Genomic DNA, 20655 nt, shown 5'->3' with positions numbered 1-20655 from the left:
GTTCAAGTTTTTTTCTGTTTTCTACAAATAACAGATATGGTCACTAACACTATACTTTGTCTATCTATAAATATATTTTTTATTTCCTTTGGTTTTAGCTTTGATAGTTTATGACTGTGGGTTCAAAGTTATTACAGTCAAGATTCTGGAGATATTTCTGCATTGTTTCATTACATATCATCCAATATTGTTCTCAAGAAATCTGACGTTCATATGCAACCTTCTTTTTGTCCATAGTGATTCGAAAACTTATTACTTATGATTTTAAAAGAAGGAATTTGGGGCGCCCACCGCCCTGCGACCACCACTACCCCCTCCCCCCAACTGCCCAGCAACCACCGCCGCCGCTGTGGCCTGTGAGGACCGGCTGTATGATTAGGCCACAATCTTCAATGAGTAAACATATTCCTCAGTTCTGTGGTGTTCTCGGTCACACATGGATGGAGTTTCTGAAGGGCAGGCAGAGATTACTACCAGGCACACAGCCAACTCTATGCAGACAAGTGAACTGTAGGGAACGCCCCATAAGAATGGTTATCCTGGACACGGAAGTGTTAAACTGAGACTCGCAGAGCATTTTACAAGAGTTATCACCTAGATGGGGTAAACCTCAGTGCCCTTCCTTTCTGTTGCCTCAGTATTACAGGATTGAAGAACTACTGCTTCTTGTTAAGGCGGTTCATTTCATTTATTATTACTTACAACTTCATATTGAAAGCACTGAAAATTTCAAGTGGAGTATATTGAAGTAGCCTTCACTTTCTTTGCATCATTTCTGTACTCAATTTTTAAATTCTTTCATAAACCTATTGAATGTTTTCTTTATTTAACTAAATTAACATGATTTGAGTGAACTGCCCAGCTCCTGTGGAAATCACACACAAGAACATGAGATTTCTTATTATACACACTCCAACCAATGTGACCTTGAACAAATTTATAGAGGAACTTAAGAATTATGGAGTTACTACAATAGTGAGAGCATGTGAAGCAACTTACGACACTACTCTTGTGGAGAAAGAACGTATCCATGATCTCGATTGGCCTTTTAATGATGGTGCACCACTATCCAGCTAGATGGTTGATGACTGGCTAAGTAGTGTAAAAATTAAGTTTTGTGAAGAGCCTGGTTGTTGTATTGCTATTCATTGTGTTGCAGGCCTTCAGAGAGCTCCAGTACTTGTTCCTTAGCATTAATTGAAAGTGGAATGAAATATGAAGATATAGTATAATTTATGAGACAAAACCAGCATGAAGCATTTAACAGCAAGAAACTTTTGTAGTTGGAGAAGTATCGTCCTAAAATATAGCTGCTCTTCAAAGACTCCAAAGGTCATAGAAACTACTGTTTCATTCAGTAAAACTGGGGTGCCTCATGCTAATGCTTTGGAAGTGGAACTTGAGACGACCTAATTTGTTATACATATTAGACAATGTGTTGGCTCAGTGAATATGTCTAATGAATCTTCTGTAGGAGTATTGAAAGGCAGTTTTACCAGGACACATGCTAGACAGATCTGGCAATCTCTATGTTTGGGTTAGAATCAACCTATTTGGACACTTGGCAAAAGATTTCTGACTGTCAGTATTTAAAGTGTGCTTGTCATTTATACCAGTTGACCTTTCCTGAAATCGTGCATTGTTGAGCTATGTCTTGTTTAAATCTATTCCCATGCCAGAATCTTAACAACATACAAGAAATTTAAGAAGATTAGGTGCCAAAATACCCAGCACAGTAATTGCATATTTTTAGTATCATACAGAACTAAAATCCCAGGAACTATGAACACTCTAGGCCTTAATGTGGTTTATTCCTTTAATCTTTTCAAACACTGAAAGTAGGGCCTACATGGTTATTTGCTTGCTCACTTCATGTTTACACCCCCCCGACATCAGGTTTACTTAAACACTGATGTTTTTTAGCAAGTCTTACAGTGATTACTTAACATGTATCTATAAATCTTACTTTGTGCTGTTATGTAAAAACCTCCATTTTGAAAATCTATATTATACAGAAGTATGCATTTAATGTCTTCAGAAAAAACAGACTTAGAGTTAATGTAATGTTTGCACTCTGAGATACAACTTAACAGGGAGGGCTGGAGAACAGAATGGGAGAGGGCTATTAATTATTTTTAGCAAAATATTGTCTTTTTCTTGTGCAGAACATGTAGAATATGCTCTTTAGCTTAGCAAATTTTTTTAAAGGTAGAATTGTTTTGTTATAGTAACCAAAACAATTCTTATTCATAAAATTTTTGAAATTCTTGTAATTTTTTTTCCATACTCATCAGAAGTTGTTTACCAACTTACTTTTGTTTGAATTGTAATGTTTTTCCCTTTTCTTCTTGACTTCTCCTGCAAAAAAATTTAAAAAGTGGGTTTCTGCTAATAAATTGAGCAAATACCTAATATTTTATTTGTCTTTTGAGCTATGTAACTTAATATTTGGATACCTGATAATTTGTTTTATTATGTAATTGATAAATGGTGATGTGCATTAGTATTAGGTCAACTATATATTTATACTGTCTGGGGCTATGTTTTGTAGTTCTGTGGGAGAAATAATTTGTCAGTGTGTACCAGCTTTAAAAACCTACTGGGGGGGTGGGGCGGAGCAAGATGGCCGAATAGGAACAGCTCCAGTCTCCAACTCCCAGCGTGAGCAACACAGAAGACCGGTGATTTCTGCATTTTCCACTGAGGTACTGGGTTCATCTCACTAGGGAGTGCCGGACAATCGGTGCTGATCAGCCGTTGCAGCCCAACCAGCAAGAGCTGAAGCAGGGCGAGGCATGGCCTCACCTGGGAAGCGCAAGGGGGAAGGGAATCCCTTTTCCTAACCAGGGAAACTGAGACACACAACACCTGGAAAATCGGGTAACTCCCACCCCAATACTGCGCTTTAAGCAAACGGGCACACCAGGAGACTATATCCCACACCTGGCTGGGAGGGTCCCATGCCCACGGAGTCTCCCTCATTGCTAGCACAGCAGTCTGCGAACTAACCGCAAGGCAGCAGTGAGGCTGGGGGAGGGGCGCCCACCATTGCTGAGGCTTAAGTAGGTAAACAAAGCCCTGGGAAGATCGAACTGGGTGGAGCACACAGCAGCTCAAGGAAGCCTGCCTGTCTCTGTAGACTCCACCTCTGGGGACAGGGCACAGCTTAACAACAACAACAACAACAAAAAAGCAGCAGAACCCTCTGCAGATGCAAATGACTCTGTATGACAGCTTTGAAAAGACCAGTGGATCTCCCAACATGGAGGTTGAGATCTGAGAACAGACAGACTACCTGCTCAAGTGGGTCCCTGACCCCTGAGGAGCCTAACTGGGAGACATCCCCCACTAGGGGCAGACTGACACCCCACACCTGACATGGTGGAATACACCCCTGAGAGGAAGTTTCCAAAGTAAGAATCAGACAGGTACACTCGTTGTTCAGCAATATTCTATCTTCTGCAGCCTCTGCTACTGATACTCAGGCAAACAGGGTCTGGAGTGGACCTCAAGCAATCTCCAACAGACCTACAGCTGAGGGTCCTGACTGTTAGAAGGAAAACTATCAAACAGGAAGGACACCTACACCAAAACTCCATCAGTAACTCACCATCATCAAAGACCAGAGGCAGATAAAACCACAAAGATGGGGAAGAAGCAGGGCAGAAAAGCTGGAAATTCAAAAAATAAGAGTGCATCTCCCCCTGCAAAGGAGTGAAGCTCATCGCCAGCAATGGATCAAAGCTGGACGGAGAATGACTTTGACGAGATGAGAGAAGGCTTCAGTCCATCAAACTTCTCAGAGCTAAAGGAGGAATTACGTACCCAGCGCAAAGAAACTAAAAATCTTGAAAAAAGAGTGGAAGAATTTATAACTGGAATAATTAACGCAGAGAAGGCCATAAACGAAATGACAGAGTTGAAAACCATGACACGAGAAATACGAGACAAGTGTACAAGCTTCAGTAACCGACTCGATCAACTGGAAGAAAGAGTATCAGCGATTGAGGATCAAAGGAATGAAAAGAAGCGAGAAGAGAAACCAAAAGAAAAAAGAAGAAAAAGAAATGAACAAAGCCTGCAAGAAGTATGGGATTATGTAAAAAGACCAAATCTACGTCTGATTGGGGTGCCTGAAAGTGAGGGGGAAAATGGAACCAACTTGGAAAACACTCTTCAGGATATCATCCAGGAGAACTTCCCCAAACTAGTAGGGAAGGCCAACATTCAAATTCAGGAAATACAGAGAACGCCACAAAGATACTCCTCGAGAAGAGCAACTCCAAGACACATTATTGCCAGATTCACCAAAGTTGAAATGAAGGAAAAAATCTTAAGTGCAGCCAGAGAGAAAGGTCGGGTTACCCACAAAGGGAAGCCCATCAAATTAACAGCAGATCTCTCGGCAGAAACTCTACAAGCCAGAGGAGAGTGGGGGCCAATATTCAACGTTCTTAAAGAAAAGAATTTTCAACCCAGAATTTCATATCCAGCCAAACTAAGCTTCATCAGCGAAGGAGAAATAAAATCCTTTACAGATAAACAAATGCTTAGAGATTTTGTCACCACCAGGCCTGCCTTACAAGAGACCCTGAAGAAAGCACTAAACATGGAAAGGAACGACCGGTACCAGCCATTGCAAAAACATGCCAAAATGTAAAGACCATCGAAGCTAGGAAGAAACTGCATCAACTAACGAGCAAAATAACCAGTTAATATCATAATGGCAGGATCAAGTTCACACATAACAATATTAACCTTAAATGTAAATGGACTAAATGCTCCAATTAAAAGACACAGACTGGCAAACTGGATAAAGAGTCAAGACCCATCAGTCTGCTATATTCAGGAGACCCATCTCACATGCAGAGACATACATAGGCTCAAAATAAAGGGATGGAGAAAGATCTACCAAGCAAATGGAGAACAAAAAAAAGCAGGGGATGCAATCCTAGTCTCTGATAAAACAGACTTTAAACCATCAAAGAACAAAAGAGACAAAGAAGGACATTACATAATGGTACAGGGATCAATTCAACAGGAAGAGCTAACTATCCTAAATATATATGCACAATACAGGAGCACCCAGATTCATAAAGCAAGTCCTTAGAGACTTACAAAGAGACTTAGATTCCCATACAATAATAATGGGAGACTTCAACACCCCACTGTCAACATTAGACAGATCAACGAGACAGAAAGTTAACAAGGATATTCAGGAATTGAACTCATCTCTGCAGCAAGCAGACCTAATAGACATCTATAGAACTCTCCACCCCAAATCAACAGAATATACATTGTTCTCACCACCACATCACACTTATTCCAAAATTGACCACATAATTGGAAGTAAAGCACTCCTCAGCAAATGTACAAGAACAGAAATTATAACAAACTGTCTCTCAGACTACAGTGCAATCAAACTAGAGCTCAGGACTAAGAAATTCAATCAAAACCGCTCACCTACATGGAAACTGAATAACCTGCTCCTGAATCACTACTGGGTACATAACGAAATGAAGGCAGAAATAAAGATGTTCTTTGAAACCAATGAGAACAAAGATACAACATACCAGAATCTCTGGGACACATTTAAAGCAGTGTGTAGAGGGAAATTTATAGCACTAAATGCCCAGAAGAGAAAGCTGGAAAGATCTAAAATTGACACTCTAACATCACAATTAAAAGAACTAGAGAGGCAAGAGCAAACACATTCAAAAGCTAGCAGAAGGCAAGAAATAACTAAGATCAGAGCAGAACTGAAGGAGATAGAGACACAAAAAACCCTCCAAAAAATCAATGAATCCAGGAGTTGGTTTTTTGAAAAGATCAACAAAATTGACAGACCACTAGGAAGATTAATAAAGAAGAAAAGAGAGAAGAATCAAATAGATGCAATAAAAAATGATAAAGGGGATATCACCACCGACCCCACGGAAATACAAACTACCATCAGAGAATACTATAAACACCTCTACGCAAATCAACTAGAAAATCTAGAAGAAATGGATAATTTCCTGGACACTTAGACTCTTCCAAGACTAAACCAGGAAGAAGTTGAATCCCTGAATAGACCAATAACAGGCTCCAAAATTGAGGCAATAATTAATAGCCTACCCACCAAAAAAGTCCAGGACCAGATGGATTCACAGCTGAATTCTACCAGAGGTACAAGGAGGAGCTGGTACCATTCCTTCTGAAACTATTCCAATCAATAGAAGAAGACGGAATCATCCCTAATTCATTTTATGAGGCCAACATCATCCTGATACCAAAGCCTGGCAGAGACACAACAAAAAAAGAGAATTTTAGACCAATATCCCTGATGAACATCGATGCAAATATCCTCAATAAAATACTGGCAAACCGGATTCAGCAGCACATCAAAAAGCTTATCCACCATGATCAAGTGGGCTTCATCCCTGGGATGCAAGGCTGGTTCAACATTCGCAAATCAATAAACGTAATCCAGCATATAAACAGAACCAAAGACAAGAACCACATGATCATCTCAATAGATTCGGAAAAGGCCGTTGACAGAATTCAACAGCCCTCATGCTAAAAAGGCTCAATAAATTCGGTATTGATGGAACGTACCTCAAAATAATAAGAGCTATTTATGACAAACCCACAGCCAATATCATACTGAATGGGCAAAAACTAGAAGAACTGGAAAAATTCCCTTTGAAAACTGGCACAAGACAGGGATGCGCTCTCTCACCACTCCTATTCAACATAGTGTTGGAAGTTCTGGCTAGGGCAATCAGGCAAGAGAAAGAAATCAAGGGCATTCGGTTAGGAAAAGAAGTCAAATTGTCCCTGTTTGCAGATGACATGAATATATATTTTGAAAACCCCATTGTCTCAGCCGAAAATCTCCTTAAGCTGATCAGCAACTTCAGCAAAGTCTCAGGATACAAAATTAATGTGCAAAAATCACAAGCATTCTTATACACCAGTAACAGACAAACAGAGAGCCAAATCAGGAATGATCTTCCATTCGCAATTGCTTCAAAGAGAATATAATACCTAGGAATTCAACTTACAAGGGATGTAAAGGACCTCTTTAAGGAGAACTACAAACCACTGCTCAGTGAAAAAAAGAGGACACAAACAAATGGAAGAACATTCCATGCTCATGGATAGGAAGAATCAATATCGTGAAAATGGCCATACTGCCCAAGGTCATTTATAGATTCAATGCCATCCCCATCAAGCTACCAATGACTTTCTTCACAGAATTGGAAAAAAACTGCTTTAAAGTTCATATGGAACCAAAAAAGAGCCCGCATTGCCAAGACAATCCTAAGTCAAAAGAACAAACTTGAAGGCATCACGCTACCTGACTTCAAACTATACTACAAGGCTACAGTAACCAAAACAGCATGGTATTGGTACCAAAACAGAGATATAGATTAATGGAACAGAACAGAGTCCTCAGAAATAATACCACACAGCTACAGCCATCTGATCTTTGACAAACCTGAGAGAAACAAGAAATGGGGAAAGGATTCCCTATTTAAGAAATGGTGCTGGGAAAATTGGCTAGCCATAAGTAGAAAGCTGAAACTGGATCCTGTCCTTACTCCTTAAACGAAAATTAATTCAAGATGGATTAGAGACTTAAATGTTAGACCTCATACCATAAAAACCCTAGAAGAAAACCTAGGTAGTACCATTCAGGACATAGGCATGGGCAAGGACTTTATGTCTAAAACACCAAAAGCAATGGCGGCAAAAGCCAAAATTGACAAATGGGATCTAATTAAACTAAAGAGCTTCTGCACAGCAAAAGAAACTACCATCAGAGTCAACAGGCAACCTACAGAATGGGAGAAAATTTTTGCAATCTACTCATCTGACAAAAGGCTAATATCCAGAACCTACAAAGAACTCAAACAAATTTACAAGATAAAAACAAACAACCCCATCAAAAAGTGGGCAAAGGATATGAACAGACATTTCTCAAAAGAAGACATGCATACAGCCAGCAGACACATGAAAAAATGCTCATCATCACTTGCCATCAGAGAAATGCAAATCAAAACCACAATGAGATACCATCTCACACCAGTTAGAATGGCAATCATTAAAAAGTCAGGAAACAACAGGTGTTGGAGAGGATGTGGAGAAATAGGAACACTTTTACACTGTTGGTGGGATTGTAAACTAGTTCAACTGTTATGGAAAACAGTATGGCGATTCCTCAAGAATCTAGAACTAGATGTACCATATGACCCAGCCATCCCATTACTGGGTATATACCCAAAGGATCATAAATCATGCTGCTATAAAGACACATGCACATGTATGTTTATTGTGGCACTATTCACAATAGCAAAGACTTGGAATCAACCCAAATGTCCATCAGTGACAGACTGGATCAAGAAAATGTGGCACATATACACCATGGAATACTATGCAGCCATAAAAAAGGATGAGTTTGCATCCTTTGTAGGGACATGGATGCAGCTGGAAACCATCATTCTCAGCAAACTATCACAAAAACAGAAAACCAAACACCGCATGTTCTCACTCATAGGTGGGAACTGAACAATGAGATCAGTTGGACTCGGGAAGGGGAACATCACACACCAGGGCCTATCACGGGGAGGCAGGAGGGGGGAGGGACTGCATTGGGACTTATACCTGATGTAAATGATGAGTTGATGGGTGCAGCACACCAACATGGCACAAGTATACATATGTAACAAACCTGCACGCTATGCACATGTACCCTAGAACTTAAAGTATAATAATAATAATAATAATAATAATAATAATAAAACCTACTGTGAGAGCCTAAACATCTAAATAAATAATGAAATGCAGAAAAAAGGGGGTGGGAATGTTTACGTGTTTTCTGTGAGGTATTTAGTCAACACAACACATTTAACGTGATGACACATGTTTTTTTCTGAATAATTTGTTTCTAATATTTTCTTCATATTTTCTCCCTCCACTTTGTATGTTTTCACTTTAATAGTTGCACATACTTGGATTGAACTTTACATCAATCAATTTTCTATGATATTTTCTACCTAATTGACTTTTGCATCAGATTCAGACCATTTTATCAATGTTACCTTACAAAACTTTAAAAGTTAAAAATTTTAATTAAATATTTTTAAAACAATTTTAGACTTAGAGAAGAGTTTCAAAAATAATACGTAGTTCCACCCTACCTTTTACCCAGTTTTTACTTCTGAGGGTTAGTCTTTCATTACGTTATGACAATTATCAAAACTAAGAAATTAACTAGTAAAATAGTTTGTTTTATATATAATAGTATGTATTCTTATTTTTGAGTTGTATGAGTTCTTTATAATTTTGATTGATAAATCCTTATGAGATACATGGTTTGCAAATATTTTTTCCAGATCCTTAGGTTATCTGTTCATTTTGTTGCTTAAAACAGACAGACAGAAGAGTGTCTGTCTGTCTGATTTGGAAGTCATCTTCTTTGTTATGCAGACAATTGTTAATTTAATGTAGTCCCATTTATTTTTGCTTTTGTAGCCTACGCTTTTGGTGTAATATCCAAGAAATGACTACCAAGGCCAATGTCAAGGAGATTTCTTCCCATGTTTTCTTCTAGGAGTTTTATGGTTTCAGGTATTCCATTTAGATATTTTTCCATTTTGAGATGATTTTTATGCACAATATTAGGTAAGGGCCCAACTTTATTCTTTTGCGTGTGGAACTTCAGTTTTTCCAGTACTATTTATTGAATACACTTTCATTTCCCCATTACTTATTCTTGGTATGCTTATCAAAAATTAATTCACCATATCAGATTTGTTTGGATTTGTTATGGGGCTCTAGACTCTGTTCCACTGTTGTATCTATCTGTTTTAATGCCAGTATCATACTGTTCTGATTACTATAGCTTGCAAATTGAATTCAACAGTGTGTCAGAAAGATTATACATCATGATGGAGTAATAACACATGGATTTGCACATGTATTTGCATGTGTTGTCAGGCTTAACACATGCAGATCAATGAATGTAGTAATTACATTAACTAACTGAAAGACAAACACACATAATCATCCCAACTGACACAGGAAAACATTCGGCAAAGTTCAATAACTTTTCTCAATAAAAGCTCTCAAGAGTTTATATACAGAAGGAAAGTTTCTCAACATATAAAAGTCATTTATGAAAAACTCTCAGGTAACATCATAATTAATAGTGAGAAACTGAAAGCTTGTTATCCAAGATTTGATACAAGGCAAGGATACCCACTCTCATCACTTCTATTCATCATAGTACTGGAAATATGATCAAAAGTAATTGAACATACCTATATACATACATACATAAATACATGCATACACACACAAATGGTATTTACATTGGAAAAAAAAAGAAGTACAATTACCTCTATTTATTGATTTCATGATCCTATATGTAGAAAACACAAAAGCCTCCACCAAAAAGAACTGTTGAAATTAATTCAGTAAAGTTGTAAGATTAAAAAAAATACAAACATCTACAGTATTCTTATACAGAAATAACAACCTAGCTACAAAAGAAATGAAGAAAACAATCTTACTTATGATAGCATCCAAAAATAAAATAAAATAAAATACTTTAGGATGAATTTAGTCAAAGTAGTAAAAGACCTGTACACTGAAAACCGTAAAACATTTATGAAAGAAATTGCAGAGGATGGAATAAATAAAAAAGATATTACATGCTCATGCATGAAAACAATTTATATTGTTAAAATACCCATATTACCCAAATCAATATACAGATTCAACACAGTCTACTCTCCAAATTTCAATGACATTTTTCACAGAAACAGAAATAAGCAATACTAACATTTGTAAGCAACACAAAAGACCCTAACTAGCCAAAGCAATTCTAAAAAAGAAAAAAACAAGTTGGAGGCATCACACTTCCTGATTTAAAATTATAGTACAAAGCTATAGTCATAAAAATGTATATCTTTCTTTTATTGCCTTTTACTTTAATTCTCTTATGTTCAAAGCACATTGTTTGTTTGATTTATAATATTATAAATTTGATGATCTCTTTTTTATAGCCCAGAATAAAGTCAGTATTGGTGAATGTTTCATATATACCTAAAAAGAAAGCTTATTCTACCTTTGTTAAGTGAAATGTTCTGCAAAAGTCAGCTCTAGTTGACTGTTATGGTCTAGTGCTATTATGGTCTATTTTAGCCTGTGTTTTTGTTGTTTTTGTTTTTCTGTTGTTGTATTTTTTTTTTTTTCACTGAAACTGCCCTATCAATTACTTAGAAGTATTGAACTCCTTAAATATAATTGGACTTTTCTATTTCTTTTTCACATCTACCTTTTTTATTGTGGTGGGGAGAGTTCTGTATTTAGTTACATTTACATTTCATTATATTATCTTGGAAATATTATGTCCTTTACCCCTGAATGTTATTTGAAATGAAAAGTACTTTAGCAGTCATCTTTAAAGATGATACTTTAAAATAAAGTGTCATCTTTATTTGTTAATGATTGTATTATACATCTTTCTCCTTCCTTTTTCATTTATGTTATTCGTTGTTTCTCCTTATATTTAAAGTAGGATTCTTATAGGCAGCATGTATTTGGTTCTTGGATTTTTACCCAATCTGATACTGCCTTTTATTGGTTGGGGAGCTGAGCTAGATTTGAGGTTACTGTTGCCATAGTTACGCTCTTTAAATTTCGGTAGGATAACTTGTGTTTAGGAACGGGGTTAGTTTTCCAGAGCAGTGCCTGCTAGGCTTTTTTAAAGTCCTCCCTTTGTGCTATGCCTCAGAGAAAGCCTCTTGGCATGCCTTTCTTTACCTATTACTCTTAGCAATTTTCTACTGTTACTTTCCATTCAATCCTTGGCTGTTTAATGGTGGAAGGGTCAGTGGGGATTGAGCATTCCTTGTTACTCTGAATAAGCCTCAGTTATAGGCAAGTTTTACATACCTAAATCTTAGGCTGAGGCATCATCTGTTCTCTTTGCCCTTCCCAAGCTGTCTTTCTGGGTCCAGTGCCTATTCCTGACAATCTCCCAGAAAGTGTTTGTTTGTTTGTTTGCTTGTTTTTCTGTTTCATTCCCATAGATATAATGAGTTTTAAACCTAAGGGTGACAGTGTTTATTGATCCTCCCTTTACAAATTATATAGGGGAAATATTAGAAAGCTAAAGCTACAGGATCTAGGTGGAGTTTCTTGCCCTGCCCACAAAGGTGCTGCTTCCTCTTCTCAGATCTACATGATATTGGACATTTTGATGTTATCTGTGAAGGCCTAGATGGATTTGTTCAGAAAATACCTTTCAAATAATAGCGACTTTCCCAAATTCTGTGAACTTTCGGGGACTCCACACTTGGCTTAAAGCAACTTCACACTTGGCTTAAAGTCTAACACATTTGGCCTAAAGCAACTCACCAACTATTCTAGTTGAGTTCTTACAAGTCTATGGTATATCTACCTTAGCTAAGTATGTGAACTCACTTCTTCTCTCTCTGTAGGTGTCTGTCTTTCCTTAGATTGGAGGTTAGGTCTTTGCTTTGTTTTCCCATGGGTTTGGAAAAAAAAATGAATTTTAAGTTAATATTACATTAGAAAAGTGAAAGTGACGCTCCTTTTAGCTCTCTATATTCCCGGAGCAGAAGTTGGAAGTGTTGTATAAAATATTTGTAATTTCCAGAAATCTTTTTTGTTCTCTGACACTTTTGCCTGTGAGTAGCAATGTGATTTTGCTCTAAAGATATTTTGTGTTCTCTGATCTCCCTAAGAATATTGATAAGAATTTAAAATATAATATTATATGTCCCAAAGTATTCCTTTTTCTCTAGTATTATTTGTTCTATTTGTTCATCTCATGTCTTCTATCTTATTGTTTTATTTTTCTTTACTGTTCCTTTTTTAATTTCTATCTCTAATTATACACTAAGGATACTTAATGAAAGTAATTTTATCCATATTCTAGTTACTTTCTCAGTAGTCTTATGCCTGGAATGAAAGATCTGCTTAGAAGTTATTTGTACACCGGGCACGGTGGCTCAAGCCTGTAATCCCAGCACTTTGAGAAGCCGAGACGGGCGGATCACGAGGTCAGGAGATCGAGACCATCCTGGCTAAGATGGTGAAACCCCATCTCTACTAAAAAGTACAAAACACTAGCCAGGCGAGGTGGCGGGACCCTGTAGTCCCAGCTACTCGGGAGGCTGAGGCAGGAGAATAGAGTAAACCCGGGAGGCGGAGCTTGTAGTGAGCTGAGATCCGGCCACTGCACTCCAGCCTGGGCGACAGAGTGAGACTCCGTCTCAAAAAAAAAAAAAAAAAAAAAAGTTATTTGTACATATTTAGAAAAATTTTTACTTGAATGCTTAGCTGGGCAGGTTGCAATATACTGTCATTTTCTCCAAAACCAAAATAAGATGAGATTTACTTTCAATTGTCAACATTTATATTTAGAGGCCTACTCCACTTCCTAGGAGACTTTTTTACTTCTTTAAAAAAAATTTTATTTTCAGTAAGAAGGGAAAAAAATCACACTCCATCAGTGATTCTGTAGTACAAAATTCTATGTATCTGCTAACTCTAAATATATGAAGTGTCTCTAAAAAGTTCATGAAAATTTATATTATGAAAAAGCTATGCATGGATTTTAAAATTTTTTACACCAAAATGAACTGGTACTAATTTGTTATAACTTGTCTGAACAAGATCTAATCTGAGGCACTAAGCAGAATAAGATACCCGTTTGAAAAGATTCCCTAGCAGAGCAACATAGATTCCACAAAAATTAAAGCAAGAACTAATATCAAACTTATGGTGAAACTTTTGTGGAAGAATGGTGAAATCATGGATGGTTTACAAAATGTTTATAGGTCAATGCCGCCAAAAAATCAGCAGTTTAATAATGGATAACTAACCGATAACTTGTAAGAAGGCGCCAGACAATGTTGAAACTGAAGTCCTCAATGACAGGTCAGCCACATCAACTTGTGAGAAAAAAAATTAACCTTGTTCATGTCCTAATTGAGGAGAAAGCAATTACTAACAGCACAAACGCCAGTCTCGGCAATGTAGGGGTACCCCATCTCTACAAAAGATTTAAAAACAAAATTAGCTGGTCCTTGTGGTGCTTGCCTGTGGTCTCAGCTACTCCGGAGGCTGAGTGGAGAGAATCACTGCAGTGAAGCAGCAGTCAAGGCTGCAGAGAGCTATGATTGAGCCGCTGCACTTCAGCCTGGGTGACAGCGCAAGGCTCTGTCTCAAAAACGAAACACCAAACAGCGTAAACAATAGCCAACACCACAGACATTTCAGTAGGTTCAACTTACACAATTCTGACTGAAAAATTTAACTTGGGAAAATCGTCTATTTGATGGGTGCCAAAACCACTGCAACCCAGATCAGCTGCAGACAAAAGCAGAGCTTTCACTGGAAATTTTAAACATCTGAGATCAAGAGCCTGAAGAATTTCTTCAAAGAATTTATAATAGAAGGTGAAACATGGCTTTTCCAGTATGATACTGAAGACAAAGCACAATCAAAACAATGGCTACCAAGAGGAGGAAGTGGTCTAGTTAATGCAAAAGCAGACTGGTCCATTGCAAAGATGATGGCAACAGTTATATGCGATGCGCAAAGCATTTTGCTTGTTGATTTTCTGGAGGACTGAAGAACAGTAACATCTATTTATTATGAGAATGTTTTAAGAAAGTTAGCTTTAGCAGAAAAAACACATGGAAAAGCTTCAACAGAGAGTCCTTCTCCACCTTGATAATGCTCTTGCTCATTTCTCTCATGAAACGAGTAATTTAGTGAGAATTTGGATGGGAAATTATTAGTCATACACTTTACAGTCCTGATTTGACTTTATCTAGCATATCTTCTTTCCAAATTAAAAAAAATATATATGTAATGGGTAACCATTTTTCTTCAGTTTATAATGTAAAAAGATGGCATTTATATGTTTAAATTCATTGATGGGGTTAAAGTTCTTTAGGGATAGACTAAAAAGCTGGTATTACTGCTTTCAAAATTGCCTTGACCTTTATGGAGCTTATTTTGGGAAATAAAGTTTTATATTTTTTATCTTCTAATTTTATTTTTTTCACAAATATTATAAAGTTATACTTGAGAAGCTTGAGTAGAATTAGTTTTACGACTAGTGGCAATTTTTCTTGTGCCTCTTTTGCTCTGCTGGTCTGCAGTTTTCTCCAGTGTGGTTTATTTGCTTCCTCTATCCCATCTTCTTCATATTATCTAGAGATTTTGTGGGGGAAAAAACTATTCAGGCAGCTTAAAATATTCTCCGTGTTTTTATGAATTTTACCTATTCCACTAAATATTTACTGTAATTTAAGTCGAGTTTTATGGTGGAAACAAATTTAAGTATAATTTTTCAGGCCACCATCTTGAACTAAAAATTAAACTGAATTTTTAAAGCTACTATTTTTATTTTTTAAAAAAGAAATAAAATTATGTTAAAAGTTAGAAATAATAGTGACCTGCTATAAACTTGGTGTTCTGATTACAATCTGTAACTTAAATTTGTAAAAGCATTCATATTTCATCTGCTTTTCAAAAGTTAAACAAGTTTGCTTGAAAATATATAGTAGTCATAAGGTGTTATACAGAGAAGAAAAAACAGACTCCATATCAAATATCATATAAGGAATTCTCTTGAGATGCACTTTTATAGAACGTTTTACCTCACCACAGAATTTTATAAGTACCCAATCTTTTTTTCTTCACAGTAAGAATACTTAGGCACAAAAGAGATAAATGGCATCCTCTGGATATAGTCTCAGTAAAATGAAGTTCAAATAAAATCTTAAAAACCCAAGAACTTAATAAGGACTGTCACCCCAGTCAAATAAAAGCAATAGATAAAATAACAATCGCAGAAGCAACAACAATAAGCAAACCACTGCAATTTTTTGAATTGCCTTTAAAGATACTGAAAGCTGAAGACTAGCAATACAGAATGAGAATCTAAGATTTCAATCTGTACTTGTCTTGGGAAGCTAAACAATACCTAGAAACTAGTAGTACCTTTCTTTCTCATTTTATTTATGCTAATCAATGTCTTTGTTTTAGTTGTAAGCAGTAGAATAGTATAAGGCTAAGTATATTTCTTAACTAGGTTTCACCTGGCAGCCATTTTGAGAAATCTTTGTTCTTTTATTTTAAGATTTCTGCTTTATTTTAGAAGAGTCAGGTATTGCAGCAGGAATTCTTTTTTTTTTTTTTTTTTCCTTTTTGTCTTTTTGGACAGTTAATGTTAGCAAGTTAGTTTATAAGAAAAATTCCTTTGCAATGCCTAAGTGCCTAGCACTCATTTGCTCCCCTCATGATGTTCTTAGTAATTCTTATATTTATTATGAGGGAAATCTATGAAATCCCATCAATCTATGTGGATTTTATATATGCACTCTCAACTTGCTCAGATGTGCAGAAAACATCCAGGATCAAAAGAAGGAGGAGAGGAGACTGAAGTCCATCAGGATAAACAAGAATAAAATGCATTTCATTTATTAATCAAACAACAAATCAGTATTTTCAAAATTGACAATAAAGCATTCATAAAACAAGATAGCAGACCATAGTATACTTTAAGTTGGTGAACATGCTAAAATGTTTTCTCTTCCCTGCTTGTGCTAAAGGATGAGAACAGCACATATACACATACCTGGGGAAGTTTTGGTACACCTTTCTCTTGGAGACCCCATGAACTGTGGTGAAGTAGAGAGGCTACCTTAGTGCCTTGCTTAGAGGTGAGCTTGCTTATAGCTGCATCAGTATTCTGTGGTCAAGAACAAGGGTAAACATTTCCTGTAGGATTTTCAGCCCAGTGGCACACATAAGAATCCAAAAGAGGGTTAAAGGATTAACCCTTAAAGATGTATTTTCAAGATATGAAAACTGTAAAATTATAAATAGAGCTCTTTAAGCTCTAAAAACCACATTATGCAGAGTTCAATAAAATATAAAGACAATAACACTTTGCAAAGAAACCACAGGAAATATTCTTTGCCTTCTTATTCTTTAAAAAGATCCTACCTGTATTGTACCCTAAATTTATAAACATGATTCTGAATCAGGGAGCGTTGGGAGCCAGATATTCACAGGGTTATGTCTTCATTTATCTCACTCAGTTAAAAACTCACAGAACAGAACAATGTGGCTACCCAATGTTTAATTTTATATCATGACTTTTATTTAGAATAAGTTGGTCAGCAGAAAAATCTATGCTTTCTAGTATCACCTACGACTTTCGAATCTGTTCCTTTTCCTCCACTCTGTGTTACTTTGAGTCGTCCTAAGGCTGTGAGTGCTATTCCCAGGACATTTACCTTCTGTGTATTTACATTAAACATTTCATGAAACAAAACACTATTCTAGAATTTAGAAGGTTGTTTCTTACAGCAGAAATTAATAGGTAGGTATGTATTTTTGTGAAGAAACAGGCTTTTCCTGGGGTAACAGTGTTAGGGACATAGTGCTATCCAAAGTAAAATCGAATATAGCCTCACATCTGTCATGTCCTGACCATCTATGAGCTGAACCTTAGATGTTTATTGTATTAAATTATCCTGGGGGTTAAAATGATTCCTACAGTCTCGTCCTCAATTATTTAAGGTCCTTAAAACCAGAAAGTGAGACCACATCCACTTTCACCACTACATTGCCTTGCCGCCTAGGTTAGGCATATGGAAGACCCCTTAAAAGTATTTGTAAAAATTAGTGAATGAATGGACGGATGGGTTAACAAGTAAAAAATAAAATAGTTAGTTGCCATCTAACTGGTTTCCACAACATGACATATATTAAAACTTACTTTTTAAATGAAATATATATTATTTTTCACCACTAGATTATAATGCACAATCAGCCTCTTTTTGGCCATTTCTGTTTCATCAGTGCCTAAGGAGCTAAATGAATTGGAAAGCTTTATCTGAAATCCAGAAGTCTTATCCATTGAGCACATAAAGTGTAATACATTTTACATTTAATGAAGACATACATGGATTGCCATCCTAGAGCCCTGGCTAAATTATCTAACTTTCAGCTGACTATGTTCTGCCTACTTAACTTCTCCATGCAACAACTATTACTTTCAGTGTTTTTCTCCATCCTTTAACTAACATTTAAAATTATTTTGCACTTTAATTTGTAACTACCTAGGGGTGAAATGCAACAGCTATTTTTGTGGTGGTTAGAGTGGTCCCTGAAGAAACGCATTTAAATTTGCAAAGTACTTTAGTTCCTTTTGAGACTTAAATTACTGCTCCATAAATGTAGCATATCGCAACTGCCAATGCTGCTATAAAATAATGTATTGAGAACGATTATACGCTTGTCTAAGATTACTTTCTTTGTTGTCACTTTTGCCATCCATTTGCTACTAATTTTATTCTTTCCGTATTAAATGAAAAATGTTTAAGGAATTTACCCTCTTTCCTCATTCCGGAGGCAAACTACCTAAGCAGATTAAAAGACTTTGGCTATCATAGCAAGCTATTTTCGAATATCAATGCCATTTTCAATATATTATTTTCCTTTTGGAAACCATTTATACATGAGTAAAAGAGAAATGATTTATAATAATCAGCCAGGGAACTCAAACCGGGCAGTAGTAACTTAATGGCTTATATCACTTTCTCTATACAAATGTCATCCAAACATTTGGTTCCAGTTGGTTTATTTTGGAGAGTTTCCACAGTAAGACAATTTTGTCTGTCTTTGACAGTCAAAACAGTTCTTCCAGTCAGCTTCATTAGTTGCTTTAGTTCAGCTAATATGCAACTCTCATGATGAACCATGCCCTCAAGGTTTGGAGTCTTGTAAGAGGAAAAAAGAAAAACAAGAGTAGTCAATGAATTATTGGAAAGGAGTATTGTGACAAATGCTTTATGTTACTGTTAAAGCCAGAGACCCTGGAGGAATTTTCTGATATTTCCACGTAGATTATACAATTTTTAAAAAAATTGTGGAAAATCCAATCCAAATTATTTTCTGAGCAAATGTCTCAGTTAACTCTGCTTATTTATGCAATCTTCCCTTTGCAACTAACTACCCTTAATTAATCATTGTTGTTTTCTGTTTTCTAAGTTGCCTTATAAATATGTGAATATTTCTGTTAAGTACGTTCTTTTTCCTTTCCAATTTATTATAAATTTTATTTAAAAAAGGGTTGGATGTCCTCTCTGTTGTCCAATATTTAATAATCTATTATACCAAAAGCCTCAGATATAATCTCTTTCCAGGTTTTATTTATTGTAAAGAGTGATTATTGATGCATACTGAAAAATTAAGTATAATCAATATGAACTTTCCATCACAACTGGAAATGATTGAGATCATAAATTTAAAATGTTAATATGCCTTTAATACAAATTACATATTTTTGGTTTTATTTTTCAAAAATGTAATTATAGGATTACAAAATTTTAAGAATAAAAAGGTAAAATTTAAGTGCTTAATATGTCGCAAAATTTTTCTCTAGTTTTGTATTTTACTAAGTGACATAAATGGCACATAGTACAGAATTTGTTCTTTGCATATGATTGATTCACTTATTTGAAAATTGAATTGATACTCAAAAGATTAAAATATAATTACAACTATATGAGGAAATAAAATACATATTTATATTTTCATATACTATTTTGCTATTTCCTTTAATAAATCTTTTTCTCTTTTATGAGTTAGATTTTCCAACTTTGGGCATCTTTCAAGTGCCTGACCTGGATAAATTGTTCTTTGTCTGCCTCTTTTAATTTTTACTGCTTTATTGAGTCTAAATGATGACACTATGTTCTAAATATAAATTACCTACTACCTAAAAATTCTACCTAATCACTGCCTTTGTTTAAGCGCTTCATCACTTATCACTTTATATTATTTTAGTAGTTTCTTTGACGCTTTTAGATTCTTATCCCCTCAGCAGATTTTAGTTTGCTGTTGTATTTTGAAATATTTCTTAAATTAGCCTCTTTTTGAAGTATCATCGTATTAGGACTTCTTCAAAATATAACAGAACTACTGCCAAAGGCTTTTTTTACAGTTTCCTTTCAAATATCATTTCTTTTCTTCTGAGCCAAACACTTTAGCCTAGGTATTTCTATAAGAACAAATCCTGAATCTCAATGGTTTAACAGAACAAAACTTTGATTTCCTCTCATAGTACATGCCCAGTGCTGGCTGTCAGGGATTTTTGTTCAGCTTTGTCACTCAGCAACTCAGTAAAGTAAGAGTTAATATCCCCAAATACTACCATGACCACTGTAACCTTGAGGGATAAAGTCAGGAGACTGGTGAATCACCACTCCCTTTCACCATTCCTAAACACCACTTTCTATTTATGTCATCTAAACCACTATGTTATCTATGTATTCAAGTCACACGGCAACATTAGACTTGAAATGGGATAGAGAAGTACAACCTCACAATCTGAGCAGAAGGAAGAAATATTTTGGAACAAATACTAGAAATATTTTGTGAATAAAATTTTGCATTTGCACATTGCAGTCCAGTCTAATTAACATAAGCAAATATCCAAATTTGCTATTGATGGAGGATTTTTCTTCTTGGGCACTTTGCAAACCGGGGACCCCCTGCTGGTGATGCCTTGGCCAGGCCTTGCTCAGCCACACTGACATGCCCCAGCTC

At 36.1% G+C, this 20655-nt stretch overlaps 1 pseudogene; it reads left to right on the top strand.

The window, feature by feature from the left end:
• Window positions 1-840: 840 nt before the first annotated feature.
• Window positions 841-1361, top strand: LOC117064436 (annotated as a pseudogene).
• The last annotated feature ends 19294 nt before the right edge of the window (window positions 1362-20655 follow it).

This window comes from Trachypithecus francoisi, unplaced genomic scaffold (genome assembly GCF_009764315.1).
Source record: "Trachypithecus francoisi isolate TF-2019V2 unplaced genomic scaffold, Tfra_2.0 Lachesis_group2, whole genome shotgun sequence".
Lineage (NCBI taxonomy): Eukaryota > Metazoa > Chordata > Mammalia > Primates > Cercopithecidae > Trachypithecus > Trachypithecus francoisi.
The sequence above is the reverse complement of the archived record's forward strand: the minus strand, read 5'-3'. Positions and strand labels throughout refer to the sequence as shown.